The 15,909-nt window shown below is 38.5% G+C and overlaps 1 protein-coding gene across 1 annotated transcript in view; it reads right to left on the minus strand.

Moving 5' to 3' along the window:
• Nucleotides 1-15,480, minus strand: part of LOC114245254 (uncharacterized) — a 66,885-nt gene extending 51,405 nt beyond the window's left edge. Inside the window, exon 1 of the mRNA XM_028177356.2 lies at nucleotides 15,250-15,480. The gene's annotated coding sequence lies outside the window, so the exon portion shown is untranslated. The remainder of the gene's footprint in view (nucleotides 1-15,249) is intronic.
• Between the last annotated feature and the right edge of the window lie 429 nt (nucleotides 15,481-15,909).

A 15,909-nucleotide genomic window follows, 5' to 3' on the forward strand; every position in this document is an offset into this window, starting at 1 on the left:
TTCTTATTAAAGCAAAACACTACGTAATTCATCTAAAACAGAGTTTTTATCATCAAAATTTATCAAATACAGATATATTTTGCTTAACAAATATCAACTAATGAAATAATAACTAACCTAAAACAGAGAATCGACAGTAAAATATTATTATTAATTTACAATTTAACAATACAAATTTACAATAAAATATTAATTTACTATTCTTGTATTCAAACTTGAATCGTCCTTTTTTGTTTTATAATAAAGCAAATTCACAAAGAGTTTTAATGAATTATATATTTTATTCCGATCGAGAACAAAAACACGTTTCTTTTTTTTTTCCCACTTGTGGCTCCCTCTTCTGGTTGAATGCTGATCTGATATATCGTCTGATATATCGATCGATCGATCTGATATATCGATCGTCGTATCGTCAACGTCAATGTCAACACAAAACTTACATATAACAATAGATAGGTTTCATAATTCAGCATAGCCAATTGCCTAAGCTAATTTATTGTTTGCCAACGGTATAATTATTGCTTGGCCCCAAGTAAGAAGGCTGTAAGGCAATTTTCGTGCTGTTTTGCATTTAAATTTAGATAGTACGTACTTCGAGATCTAAAGCGGGTAACGTAGTCGTTTGTATACGAATTATTCAAATTTAGTTTAGATTATATTTTCGGAAATATCGCACGGTGAGAATTAAATTGACTAAATTTAGATTGGGTGATGTTGAATTAAAGAGATTAAACAATTTGATGAAGAGCCTGATGAGTCACTGATGGTGAGTGAAGTGTAGTCAAGCTATTACTTTCCGCTGCGGACTCTCCTCAAACCCGATTTGAAGAAGATCAGGTCATAGCCCTCAGGAAATATCGTATGGTGCGCCTAATTCTAAAGTAGGCTTGTACGTGAAAAAAACACATCTAGAAAGGGATTGCGGATGAATGCAGTAGTTCTAAGTGGTGTAGGTGACTTCTGACGTGTTGGCAGATGGTGCTAGGCTAAAAAGAAGGAATCAGAAAGGAATCATCTCAGACAATTTCTTAGATCACTTCACACGGACAATACATACGATACGCAGAACACAGTTACAAAATCCAGAAAGACCCGACCTCACTCCGTAAAGTCAGAGTTTTCGTTTTGCCGGAATGGAGTTATCGACAGTTCCAACAGCCATCTTCTGCATGAAGGCAAATGGACTTAGCTAGAAAAACTTATTATGACATTGACAAATAGACTGATAAGAGGGAGCGCGGGTAGAGTCGTCATTTTTCATCACAATCCTCTTTGGATGGAGGTTTGTGAACTGTTTCTACACACGAGTCACTTGAAGGGAAAGATTGATGAGCATATATTATCCCTCGTCATGCCTTCTTGTTACGATTTCTAATGTTGTAATGGTTTTTGTCTTAAAAAGAATTGCAAAGTTATAGTTATATTAGCGTTTCAAAGTCAAATGTGTGACTTAATTTGTACTACAGTCTACATTACTCTATTCATATCTGTAAAATAGTCCGCCTTGTATCTGGAAACTAGATAGAACTAGATAGTATTGGATTTATTTGCTGAACAGAATTATTCATCCGGGAACAATTCAGCTGAGCCACACTGACTGACCGAATACAACGAAAGCTTCGACGGTGTTTTGGTATGGACTCCTTTAGCCATTAAAATCCAATGGACCGTGAGTTTGGTCAAATATCTTCATAAAAGAAAAACATGTATTTCTTCGTTGTTAGCTGAATACATTCTTAATTTATTCTAACTAGTGGTCCCCCGGTAGTCGAAATTCGAATATAATTAATAGAAATTATAACTTTGTAGACTACTAGCCGTCCTCGCCCGCTTCGCTGGGAATTTAAAATTAACTTTATTATTTATTGTCATTATTATTAGGTAGTCCAACATTCATATAAATATTAGTCTATGCATTAAGTACATGTATTTTCTAGATGGATACCAAGTTTCAAGTCAATCGGATGCATGGTTCAGTAGTTATACCGGACCATCCGTAAAAACCACTGTAGATTTATATATTAGTAGGTATAGATTATGATTCTATTGTCAAAGACTATCAATTTTACCACAGACTTTAAACGATAAGAAAAGTTTGACAATAAACAAATAGTATGCATGAACGCGTGTGTGTGTCAATGTATGGTAGATTGTGTGTAATGTTTTTTTTATTGATTTTATGTATTTTTACTTCATAAAAGATACATTAAATCAATAAAGAAAACATTACACACACTACATACTATGTATTTGACGCACACACGCTTGCATACTATTTATTGTCAAACTTTTGTTCTTGACGTCTGTTGTCAAATTGAGAATAGATTAAATATTGTTTGTGCTTCTATACTAATATTATAAAGAGGAAAGATTTGTTTGTTTGTTTGTTTGTTTCGAATAGGCTCCGAAACAACTGGACCGATTTGAAAAATTCTTTTTCCATTAGAAGCCGACATTGTCCCTGATGAACATAGGCTACTTTTTTTATTTTATTTTTTATTTAATTTTTTTGGTTTCATGTGTTTTAATGTTTCCGAAGCGAAGCGAGGGCGGGTCGCTAGTTATTAATATTTTTCTATAGTGTAGCCTTGGCGAAATTTGTGATCATAGAAGTGTAAAATACAATCATAATAGTGTACAAACTTACAATTCCAATTAATTATAGTCGAATTTCGACTACTGCGGGATCTCTAGTTATTATAAATCATATTATAAAAACAAATCATCAATACGATGAATTTCATAAGAGATAGATTTTGGTTTAAATATACAAGAATCTATCTCTTATGAAATTCTCTACATAATTAAAGATTACTCCGTACTTCAAGCTTAAAAAAAATCTAATGTCATCAAAAATACTTTTCTCAATATAGTCATTAGAATACCAATAATTTTACCTAACAGTAATTCATTTGTAGCGACTATTATTGGCATTTAACATTTATTTATATGCACCGCACGTTTCCTAAAACAAGTGCTTAGAGGGTGTAAACACTTACTGATTTGATTAGTTTCGAGCAAATTACGCATAGAGGTATTTATCGTTCAGTTTACGATGTATTAATATGACCTCAGGTTTAAAAGTCAGTGACATTACTGGTGGTAGGACCGCTTGTGAGTCCGCGCGGGTAGGTACCACCGCCCCGCCTATTTCTGCCGTGAAGCAGTAATGCGTTTGGGTTTGAAGGGTGGGGCAGCCGTTGTAACTATACTGAGATCTTAGAACTTATATCTCAAGGTGGGTGGCGCATTTACATTGTAGATGTCCATGGACTCCAGTAACCACTTAACACCAGATGGACTGTGAGCTCGTCCACCCATTTAAGCAATAAAAAATAAATAAATAAAAATCTCCTAAATAATACGGGCCGGTGAAGACAGCATGCCGTAATTTACATCAAGTTGCTCACTTTCCGATAAGTGTTTTTTGGACAACTTTATCGACACGCACGGGTTGGAGTTATTCTACACATTATGACGTCCCGCCAGAGCTGTCATTTATGCATTCCTGACATGCCTGATTATAAATAGGAAGTTAAAAGTCGCAGACTTGACTTGAAATCTTCTGGATTGTACTGAGTATTAATAAATAATGCCAAAACAAGTGACGGTTACGCTACTTCGTTTGCAATCATCAACAAACTTCCGAGCTGCCTATGAGATCAGTGTGTTTAGTATAGCGTAAAAGTAAATTCAAATTTTGCCTACGTTTGCCGCTAGGAGCGCTGTTCTAACTGCACATAAATTTGACTTAACTTTTACGCTATCGAGAACGTTAAAAAACTTGGGGCGCTGTTACAACTGCATATAAATTTGACTTAACTTTTACGCTATCGAGAACGTTAAAAAACTTGGGGCGCTGTTACAACTGCATATAAATTTGACTTAACTTTTACGCTATCGAGAACGTTAAAAAACTTGGGGCGCTGTTACAACTGCATATAAATTTGACTTAACTTTTACGCTATCGAGAACGTTAAAAAACTTGGGGCGCTGTTACAACTGCATATAAATTTGACTTAACTTTTACGCTATCGAGAACGTTAAAAAACTTGGGGCGCTGTTACAACTGCATATAAATTTGACTTAACTTTTACGCTATCGAGAACGTTAAAAAACTTGGGGCGCTGTTACAACTGCATATAAATTTGACTTAACTTTTACGCTATCGAGAACGTTAAAAAACTTGGGGCGCTGTTACAACTGCATATAAATTTGACTTAACTTTTACGCTATCGAGAACGTTAAAAAACTTGGGGCGCTGTTACAACTGCATATAAATTTGACTTAACTTTTACGCTATCGAGAACGTTAAAAAACTTGGGGCGCTGTTACAACTGCATATAAATTTGACTTAACTTTTACGCTATCGAGAACGTTAAAAAACTTGGGGCGCTGTTACAACTGCATATAAATTTGACTTAACTTTTACGCTATCGAGAACGTTAAAAAACTTGGGGCGCTGTTACAACTGCATATAAATTTGACTTAACTTTTACGCTATCGAGAACGTTAAAAAACTTGGGGCGCTGTTACAACTGCATATAAATTTGACTTAACTTTTACGCTATCGAGAACGTTAAAAAACTTGGGGCGCTGTTACAACTGCATATAAATTTGACTTAACTTTTACGCTATCGAGAACGTTAAAAAACTTGGGGCGCTGTTACAACTGCATATAAATTTGACTTAACTTTTACGCTATCGAGAACGTTAAAAAACTTGGGGCGCTGTTACAACTGCATATAAATTTGACTTAACTTTTACGCTATCGAGAACGTTAAAAAACTCGCACTAAGCACCCAGGTGAGCACTTGACATCAGATGGGAGGTAAAATCGTTTGCTTTATGAGGCAGTCATTATGTTTTTTTTTTTTATAGCTTAGATGGGTGGACGTGCTCACAGCCCACCTGGTGTTAAGTGGTTACCGGAGCCCATAGACATCTACAACGTAAATGCACCACCCACCTTGAGATATAAGTTCTAAGGTCTCAGTTATATAGTTAAAACGGCTGCCCCACCCTTCAAACCGAAACGCATTACTGCTTCACGGCAGAAATAGGCAGGGTGGTTGTACCTACCCGTGCGGACGCAGAAGTGGTCCTGCCACCAGTAATTACGCAAACTATAATTTTGCGGGTTTGATTTTTATTACACGATGTTATTCCTTCAATGTGGAAGTCAATCGTGAACATTTGTTTAGTACGTATTATCACTGGTGGTAGGACCTCTTGGGAGTCGTCTGACGTAAGCAATAAAAAAAATTGTTTAGTCTTTATTGTGAGTAGAATTGCTTTCGTAACATTTTAAGATTAGTTTTCGTTATCATATTATTTTATCTTATTTTAGTTGTAAGGAATATTGTTTATTTAGTGTATTTATTTTGATTAGTTGTGCACACATGGCTTATGTTTCAAGTCAGATTTTTTACTTGTTGTTTTTTGTGGTTAATCTTTTTTTCAGTTTGTAATGTGTATTGTGTGCCTTATAAATAAATAAATAAAAATGATTCTGTCATGGGCTCCGGTGTTCACTTAACACCATGCGGGCAGTGTACTCGTTCAACCATTCACGCGCCAAAATAAAAGAAAATCAAAGTTAGTAAGAGTTTTCCGTTCATATTTTCCATTATCGAAATTAAAAGCTTTGAGCACGATAACGGAGTGCTTATAAAACGAATTTCTTTTGGAGTGGTACTTATTATTTCGGCGGTGACTTCCTCTTAACGAAATATATTAACTGAAATATTGTACCTACATTATAACACAGAATAACGATTTTATTTTTAAGCTATTGCATAGGTTTTATCGTGGGCCTTGAGCGCGGCTTGAGAGCGGAATCATGAAATTCCGTAACGAAAAAAACCTTACACCCCTCACTCGCCTACCATGTAGGCGGCGTTCAACACATTCTCACGTTGCGCTTGTGTAGTGTTTGTGAATAAGCGCGTGGCGTGACGTCACACTGCATGCGCATCATGAAAAGTCTGCCCATCTCTCTCTCGCGCGGTCTAGCTTATGAATGTCAAGGGGACAGTTATAGTTTTGTTTTTATTAATGTTTAATATAGCGTGGTCTTATTGTATTATTATTGTTTTAATATTAAATTATCATTGTCTAATTATAATTGCATAAGTTGATAAAAAATGCTATGCTTTACCGCAGCAGTTACGAGTGCCACACGTTTTTATTTTTTTTAATTGCCACAGTATTTTCCTCGTACATTAAACAAAGATTACATTAATATTCCCGCTAAGACAGAAACGAAATTAATTTTCTGTCTCCAAGCACACAATTTACGAAATATTAATTTATCACAAAACCGTTGTTAGAACATTATGGACATAAATTTGATCTTGATTTTATTGAAATGAAATGTGTTGTAAGTCTCACTCTGATATAATTTTTATTGCCTTTTCAATTACGCTTTTACTAGTTTAAGCTTTTTCTGAATATTCAGCTTGTCTTCTAAGACAATAAGATGACATTTATCTTCACAAAGTTCTCATTATAAAAATATAAGGATATATTCCAAATTTATTATTTCATTATTATTATTTTTTTAATATCCTTGTAGGCAGACGAGCACACGGCCCACATGATGGTTAGTGGTTACTGTCGCTCATGGACATCAGCAATGCCAGGGGCAGAGCCAACCTGCTGTCTACCGAATTTAACCGAAATTATAAAAAAAAATACCTTTCATATAAAATAAATGTGCTCTGGTATCCAAATAACGTGAGATATTTTTCATTCAACGCCATTAATAGCTGCTACAACTAAGTTTTTCGTTTTTATGTTCTGAATGTTAAAGTAAAATATATTTATCTTCAATATAGATTGAAGAGCTAACGGTTCAGATTAAGTTTTCGGTCACTACATATTCTTGGCCAAGCGAATCTTACTTACTGCCCACACTAAGAAATTCAAATCTCAAATGTAGACTCTATACATGGCAGGACATATTTTGAGCCACTGCTCCACCCGCTTAATAAGCTCGATAATATCTTGAAGTATGGACTAGACACTGACCGTTTAGTTGTCTTAGGTTGTCTGTAATATTAATTATAATGTCTTTGCTTTGACTGTGCTTGTGAATTAATTTTGTATAGTGTAAATAATGTTTTGTATGATTGTGTGCTACATGAATGTGTTCATATAAAATAAAGTATGTATGTATGTACGTATTGTTGTGTAGTGTAATTATAATGAAAAATAAAAAAAAATACATGTGAGTCACCCACAGACCGTTGTTTTGAATTTTCAAAGCGTTCCGTTAATTTTCAAATACCAGGTAAGTTTTAAATAAACCCCAAGGAAAACCAGGTACTAACGGAAATGACGTAGTATTAAAATATGACGTAGTATCTATATATTAATACGTGAAGCAAAAACTTTGTAAACCTTTTTACGAAAATTGGGCAGACGGAGGAGTATGAAATTTCTCACACTTATAGAGAATATACAGAAGGAGTGCACAATGCTAATATTTTTTTAGAATAATGCATAAAATATACTTTAAAACAATAAAGAAAACATGACACACACTACCATGTATTTCACACAACACATACATAAAAAAATTCTCTTTGTTTACTGTCAATTGGGAAACTTTTGTTATTGTTTAAAGTCTGTGGTCGAATTGAAAATAGATTAATATTGTTTGTTTTTAATATTATTGATCTATAGTGCAGTTTTGGCGAATACTGTGATTATACCTAGTCAGGTCATAAATTCTGTCACATGTTTAATGTAAAATAATTGAAACAAGTTTATTCATTATGTAACCATTCATATACCAAAATGAACTTAACAAAACATAGATTCTTATGACACTAAAGTTTATTCAAAATGACCTCCGTGACTTTGAATACAGGCCTTCAATCTGCGCGGCCAGTCGTCTATCGCAGCACGAACGAGGTCCATGTCAATATCGGCGGCTGCCTTAATCAAGGAAGTCTTGAGTGACTCCAAATTGGGATGAGGCTTTGAGCACGCCTTTTCCTCCAAGTGTTGCCATATCTTGTAATCTAACGGATTCAAATCTGGACTGGAGGAGGGCCAGTCTTCGTGCCGGATGAAGTCGATTTCACGCGCCGCCAGCCAGTCTTGTGTGCTCTTCGCTCTATGAGCTGGCGCCGAATCTTGTTGGAATACCCAGTGCCTGTTATTGAACATGGTATGAGAAACAGGTTCCACAAGGTTTGTCAGGACTGTATTTTGATATACAACTGCATTCGTTTTTACACCTTTCTCACAAAAATGTACCTCTGTTAAGCCCCAATAAGAAACTCCCAACCATACCATGAGCGAGGATGGAAAATGACCTCGTTGGACACGCGGAATACGGTAGCTCGCTTCTTCACTACTGTGTGCGTACACCTTATCATTTTGTTTGTTGTAGCTCTCTTCTACGGTAAAAAATTTTTCATCCGAAAAAAGAATTTCCCGATATTTTTTTCCCGCGTACCGCTTCAACAAAGCGCGGCATCACTTCAGTCTCAGGTCCATTAGACGAGCATTCAAACGATGTCCTGTTTTTCTTCGATATGCCCGAAGCCCTAAGTCTTCATTTAACACCCTTTTCACCTTGGTTCTGCTTAACCCCATCTGAAGGGCCAACAGTTTCTGCTTACGTTTGGGATTTCTTTGAATTCGCGCCTTCACAGCTTTTATCACTGCTGGAGTCCTAACAGACCGAGGGCGACCACTTCTTGACCTGTCATCTACACTAAAGTCTTCATTGTATCGTTTGATGGTACGATAAACGAATCTTTTGGTTATATTCAAATTTTTCAGTATGTTAAAAATTTGAATTGGCGCGTAACCGCAACGATGCAACGCAATAACTGCAACACGGTCTTCTTTAAGCGTCCACTCCGTATTTAAAAATTACTAAAATTCTAAAAGTATACATTTTTATTTTAATGAACAATTCGAAATTCAAATTCAATAAACTTTTTTGTGGCCAGCATTCTAAAAAAAAAGTTTTTACTGTGTGACAATACTTACCTATGACCTGACTAGTTATTATCGAAGTATAATAGTGTTTGACAATAGAACCATAATAATGCTTAAAGTTATAATTTCAATTAATTGTAGTCGAATTTCGACTACTGCGGGGCCACTAGTTAAAATAAATGCTTATAGGTGATCCTTAATGAAGGACTAAGGTATTAGCGTCACAGTTTGTCTTAATTAATTGTCGAGAAATTGATGCTTCATTAATAGATCTGAATATGCACTGAAAATGTTCTGGTGTGATGAGTATGTATGTGAAAATTAAGATAGATTGAATTGTGACTTGCAGGGCAGAGTAGAGTCTATGATAATGAAAACCTAAAAATGCACATAGTAGATGGTATTGTCCATATTTAATTTTTTGGTACATCAAAATTAGCAGTTATAAATCACGAAAATCCTCAAATAATGACTATCGGATAAAGGGGCTTGACTTGTCAATTGTCTTTTATGTAAATCGCGAAAATCCCCAAATAATGACTCTCAGATAAGGGGACTAGTCAATCGATTTTCGCTATTACTGTTCCACACTATCGCTAGACCTTCTAACGATCGAGAACTATCCTAACATTACAGCCGAATTCAAATTTTCTCGGCAATTCGGACAATTTCTTGCAAGGAAATCTCTCTCTTTGAAGTCGTGGCTTAAAGGATAATAAGATACCCGTTGCATTCGTATCAAGCGATGAAACTGTGTAGGTATTTGAATCCCGCAGGCAGGTACCAAATGTTCTAATGAAATACGTACTTAACAAATGTTTACGATCGACTTCGACGGTGAAGGAAAAAAGCGTCTAATAAAAATCAAACCAGCAATAAATATAATTTCCGTAATTATTAGTGATACACGGATTGTGAGTCCGCACGGATAGGTACCACCGTCCTGCCCATTTCTGTCATGAAGCAGTGACGCGATTCGGCTTAAAGGGTGAGACAGTCATTGTACTGTAAAAAAGAGACCATAGAATGAGTTCTATTCTCATATTTCAAGATTGATGGCGGCATTTGCGTTGTTTATGTCTATGGTCCCGGTAACCACTTAACATCAGGTGAACTGTGAGTTTTTTCAGCAGCAAGCAATAAAATAACAAAAAAAGGAAAAAAATTGTTATCAGGAAACGGTGGAGAAAGCGGCCTTCATAAACTTTGTAAAGTACAGATCCCCAGAGCACTATTGCAAAAACATCGTACCTCAAGATGGAAGAAATGTGCTAATGATGAGGGAAAATGAGTCGATAAAAACATTGTAATATTTGAAAAAAAAAAAATATGTGCTTAATTCTTTAAGAGAATACGAAATTTTAAAATTATGACTTCTAACAATACTGGTGGTAGGACCTCTTGTGAGTCCGCACGAGTAGGTACCACCACCCTACCTATTTCTGCCGTGAAGCAGTAATGCGTTTTGGTTTGAAGAGTAGGGCAGCCGTTGTAACTATACTGAGATCTAAGAACTTATATCTCAAGATGTGTGGCGCATTTACGTTGTAGATGTCTATGGGCTCCAGTAACCACTTAATACCAGGTGGCCTGTGAGCTCGTCCACCCATCTAAGGCATAAAAAAAAACACTACTGCTTCAGAGGAATTTTAAGAACATGTACTCTATGGTTCGTGGAAATGATGGAATTTTTCCTCGAAAGACAATAATGCTCTGTGAACTATGTCGTCTGCAGGAAAACACAGAAAAACTATCTTGGAAATTGTCCTTTTGTAACAACGTCATTGACATTTAATGGAAACAATTCGCTTAATTAAAGCATAGTAAATACAAAACCATATAACAAGTAAAAATGGAAAGCATTTCAAATCAAAATACATATTATGAACATACTAAGTTAATATATAAGAATATCAGAGTATAAAGAAAAAATAAGCCGAGAGTTAGAATATTTTTCCACTCCCCACTTTATTATCTAAAGTGTTGATAAAGAACAGAAAAAAAAGCTGTTGAGTCTAGTTTTTTGCTTAAAACATAAGATGTGGATTTTTAACGTTCTGATTTGAGGGAATGGACTGCTTTTGAAACAATAATATTTACATTTTGATCTTATTTCTTCTATTATTCTTGATTCTATTTTGGTAGGCAGCGGCTTGGCTCTGCCCTTGGCATTGCTGACGTCCATGAGCGACGGTGACCACTTACCATCAGTTAGGCCGTATGCTCGTCTGCCTACAAAGGCAATAAAAAAAAAAAAATTGAACTCGCATATTTGTTGCTGAAAGGTTGCCCATGCGATCAAGTCAAGTTGGGAGCTATTTACATGAGTGTACCAGGCTCACCACAAATACAGAAAAGTGGCGATTGCCCGTGAGCCGCAGAATATCTGCCCACTGATGACTGCCCACAGCTTTACTGACTGACCACTACGACCGCTCTGACAAGAGTGATCGGACAAAGAAAAAAAAAATGTTTTGATGGTATTTTACCAAAAAAATTTTGGGGCCCAGTGAGTCCATATGGCTAAGAGTTTGGATTGCATTTAAATATTAGGAGAGGCGATATCGGGTACATTACTCTCAGGCCGCAATGAAGGTTGTATGTGAACAAAATAAGTACATCAACTGATTCTAAAACTAAAACGGAAAATAATCTTTAATTACCGATACAGCTATGCTAATTGATCAATTTTGTAGATGCATATTCTATCACGATAAGGGTATTTTAGGTAATTTAGACCGTTTTTTTTTTTTTTTTTTTTCGGGCCGGGAGCCTAACCTCCTACGAGGTCCCCGCGCCTAGGGGGCGCGCGGGGTATGTCAGACTCAACGATCTGCAGGTGTTGAGAGCAGATCGCGGGCCCAAGGATTTTAGGGCCCACCCACTAAACGACTCCCCTGCACTCTTACACCCGACGTCCGATCTCCGTCCGGGGTCAGAACCCGTTCAGAGTAGGGGGGTTCCCGCGGTCAACACTACAACCAGACACGCGGCGCCACCCCGAGGACGCCCGACCGACGGGTCGTCGAGGCGATAGTCGACGACCAACGACGTCGGTCTCCGCGGTACGGCGGCCCTACCAGGCCGCCCGGGCGGTGCCGCTGGTGTTCCGGGATACCCCGCTTTGCCAGAACCAGCCTGCCGGGTCGGAACGCGATACACCGCCGACCGAGTTGCTCTTCAACAGTATGTTCGGCGACGACAGCGACGACGAAAATGCGGACCGCATCGCAGTCCGCAGCCGCCGACGCGCCGTCCCGTCCTCCTGGTGCCAGCGCGCTAGAGTGACGGTAGCGTGCGGTGCAGCCTCAACCCCCTTAGGTCGCCCCGTGACCATCACCGGGAGGAGACTGCCTCCTCATAGGGGCTGGAGCTGGACAAACGCCCTCCTCCGAACCCCGGCTCGACGGCGGCGGCACGGCGCCGAGAGGGAAGAAGAGCTCTCCCTCTCCCGTTCCGCCGCCTCCTTCTGCGAGATGGTGGACTCGCAGAAGTCGAGCATCGCCTGCCAGGACTCGTCGCTGCCGAGCATCGTAGCCACGACGATCGGAAGCGACAAGTCCGGTCCTATTTTTGCAACGAGGACGCGGCGCTGCTCCGCGAAAGCGGTGCAGCGCGCGAGCGTGTGCTCCGCCGTGTCCTCGTTGCAGCCACTGCAGTGGTGGCACTTCGGCGTCGGCTCCCTCCGGGCGACGAGGTGCAGGCAGCGACCGAAACAGCCGTGTCCCGTGAGCACCTGCGTCGCTTGGAAGGTGAGACGTCCTCGGTCGCGATTCACCCAGTCCGAGAGGACCGGGCGGATCGCCTCGACAGTCCGTCGCCCGTAGGCGGGGTCCGCCAGGCGGCGAGGCCACGCCTCGAGCACGGCACGCCGAGATTGAAGTTTCCGCGCTCGAACTTCCGCCGCGCCGGGACGCGGCTCCCCCCTGGAGCGGAGATCGCATCGCCACGCGTAATCCGCAGCGAGCGCCTCCGCTTCTAGGTCCCAGGGAGGCGTCCCAGCTAGCACGCACGCCGCCTCAAACGAGACGGTGCGGTATCCACGAACCGCCCTGACCGCAATCGCGCGCTGCGGACGTCGCAACGCCGCAACGTTGTCACGGGGGTCCAATTTAGACCGCTGAGTCAACTTAACATTTAATAGTGGAATATCTTCGGACAAGTTGACTCAGCGGACTCAGCGGTCCAATTTAGACCGCTGAGTCAACTTGTCCGAAGATATTCCACTATTAAATGTTACCTATTGAGCGTTTGTAGACTGTTGAATTTTAAACAATTTGAAATCGATCGAAGGTTTTGTACGATCAAAAATTTTAATACGAAACAAAGCCCATTAAATAAACGTCTTGAAAGATTGCGCCCAGAGCAATGGATGTCACTTCGGTTGGTATACGTAACAATACCGAGAATTCGTGATACATTGATGGCTTTCCTGGAGTGCTAGAATTTTAATATACCTACACTGTCCTAATTCGAATTCAATGTATCGTGGCTTTCGCGATGACTCACTTATGAACGACTTCCACGAAGTAGGAACAGCATTGTTCAATAAAATCGTGATTATACTGAACATTTTTGCGGCGAAGCAACCGTATTATTGTTTTTTTTTGTAAACTCTAAAAATGTAAAATTGAAGAATTGAATTTTTTTTAGTTTTTCGATCTTTTTATTATTTAATGTATGCGCTTGGTTTAAAAGACACGGAAAGAGTACGTTTGTCCTATTCTGGACTAAAAGAGACTGTTTAATTTTATAAGCTGATAGAATATTTTACAAATTGTTTCGAAGTATGAAACGCATTTTCTTATTATTTTTTTATTGCTTAGATGGGTGGACGAGCTCACAGCCCACCTGGTGTTGAGTGGTTACTGGAGCCCATAGACATCTATAACGTAAATGCGCCACCCACCTTGAGATATAAGTTCTAAGGTTTCAGTATAGTTACAACGGCTGCCCCACCCTTCAAACCGAAACGCATTACTGCTTCACGGCAGAAATAGATAGAGTGGTGGTACCTACCCGTGCGGACTCACAAGAAATATTTTTTTAGTTAAGCCACTTTAATGTTAAATGTGTGATATCCCAATAGCGGTGGCTCAAAGTCCATTCGTGATGTCTGAGAGATCTGTATATTCAAGCTTCGGAATTAACTCACGGCTTTGGTTACCCGGGTGCTTCAACGTTCTTTCTAAACGAGAATTTTGGAAGTATTTTTTTTATTGCCGTATAGGCAGACGAGTTTACGGCCCACCTGATGGTGAGTGGTTACCGTTGCTCATGGACGTCAGCAATGCCAGGGGCTGAGCCAAGACGCTGCCTACCGTTTAATACTCTCCACAAGCCTCGTTTGAAGAAAGACATGTCATAGCGCCCGGGAAACACCGTGGAGGGGAGCTCATTCCATAGCCAATAATGTTTATTGCTAGTATTGGTATTTCGAAGGTCAATGATCAGTTCTCATTAAGCAAATCGCTAGTCTATCGACCATCTTTGATATAATTAGAATGTTTTTCATAGGAAGTTCATTCAAGGCGTTAACTCAAAAAATATTTGCTAATGACTTAAGAGAATATTTTTATTTTTTATTTTTATCAACTCTAGATGTATATATTGTAGTATATGTATGCATATGTAACTATATGTCTGTACTTTTAATCATAAATTACACATATATATTGTAATTTAAGTACGCAAATTTTGCAAAAAACACTGAGCGGTTTCTGATAAAATAGTTTATAAGGATTAGCACTTTAAGGTACTTTTTACTAAAGTGAATTTTACTAACTGGGAAACACCGGGTACGCGTATTTGTTATTATAAATACGACATTGGGCGTAATGATTACTGATTTTACGTACAAACATCTTTCTAAAGCGACTGATAATTTAAGGACCAGAGTGTCACACAAGTGATATTTATTCTTGAATAATTTAGTGTGTTTCATTATTTTTCAATCACAAATTTAATGCAGATGAAACAAAGGGGCAGGACTATTTAAAAAAAAGCTTCTTGTGGCGATTTGTTGTGCTCCAACTAACTGCTATGACAGGGTTCTACATATTTCTGTCTCCTATTAGTGTGTATGTATTCTTCCTTTGTGTATTCTTCTACATCTACGACATACAAAAAAGTTTGAGATCGTTTCACACGAAACGCTTAGATTTAACTTTGAAATTAAGTCATGCGACTTTTGATGAACATCTTCTTATTATTTTTATATTACTGTACAATAATAGGAAGTATACTTAAATTAATGATGGAAATATTTTATAGACGACTACTACTCACCGATTTTGAAGTTTCAAAAACGAAACACGAACATTTCAAAGTTAGCTTAACGAAAAAAAATTCTTGAAAAATTGTCACAGAAAAACAGTCTTTAAATTAACACACACAAAACTTTATATTCGAGAGCATCGAAGCACGGGAAATTCTAAGTTCGAGTTTCTCTATTTGAAATGCCGAATGGAAATTTCGTCACCGGAGTGACGTGTTCGCTTCCCGAATGCTGGTGAGCGACTGAGCTTCGAGCTTGGTAATTTGAAAGAAGCCGCGTAAGTTATTCGTACAATAATGCTTAACTGTTTCTTGTTGGTAGACTGTACTGAGATCCATTACCATCTAACTTATTTTACCGCTACAGTTACTGCCAATAGTAATTTGGTAGGCGGTGGGTTGGCTCTGCCCCTGACGGTAACCACTCACTATGAGGTGGGCCATATGCTCGTCCGCCTAAACGGCAACTTCACTTGATAGAGCTAAAATCTAAAATTTTCTGGCCGTTACCTTCTGATTTCTATGGTTTTCGGTTATCACTAAACATCGGGGGACCGTGAGCGCGTTTAGTGAAAAAATAACAAAGAAACTTATAAAAAATTTAACAGCCTCATAGGAATACAAAGATTTAGTGTTATCCTCGGATAACGCGAGTCGTACATAAATTATTTA

The sequence above is a fragment of the Bombyx mandarina genome, chromosome 09, assembly GCF_030267445.1.
Source record: "Bombyx mandarina strain Sakado chromosome 09, ASM3026744v2".
In the NCBI taxonomy this organism is placed as follows: Eukaryota; Metazoa; Arthropoda; class Insecta; order Lepidoptera; family Bombycidae; genus Bombyx; species Bombyx mandarina.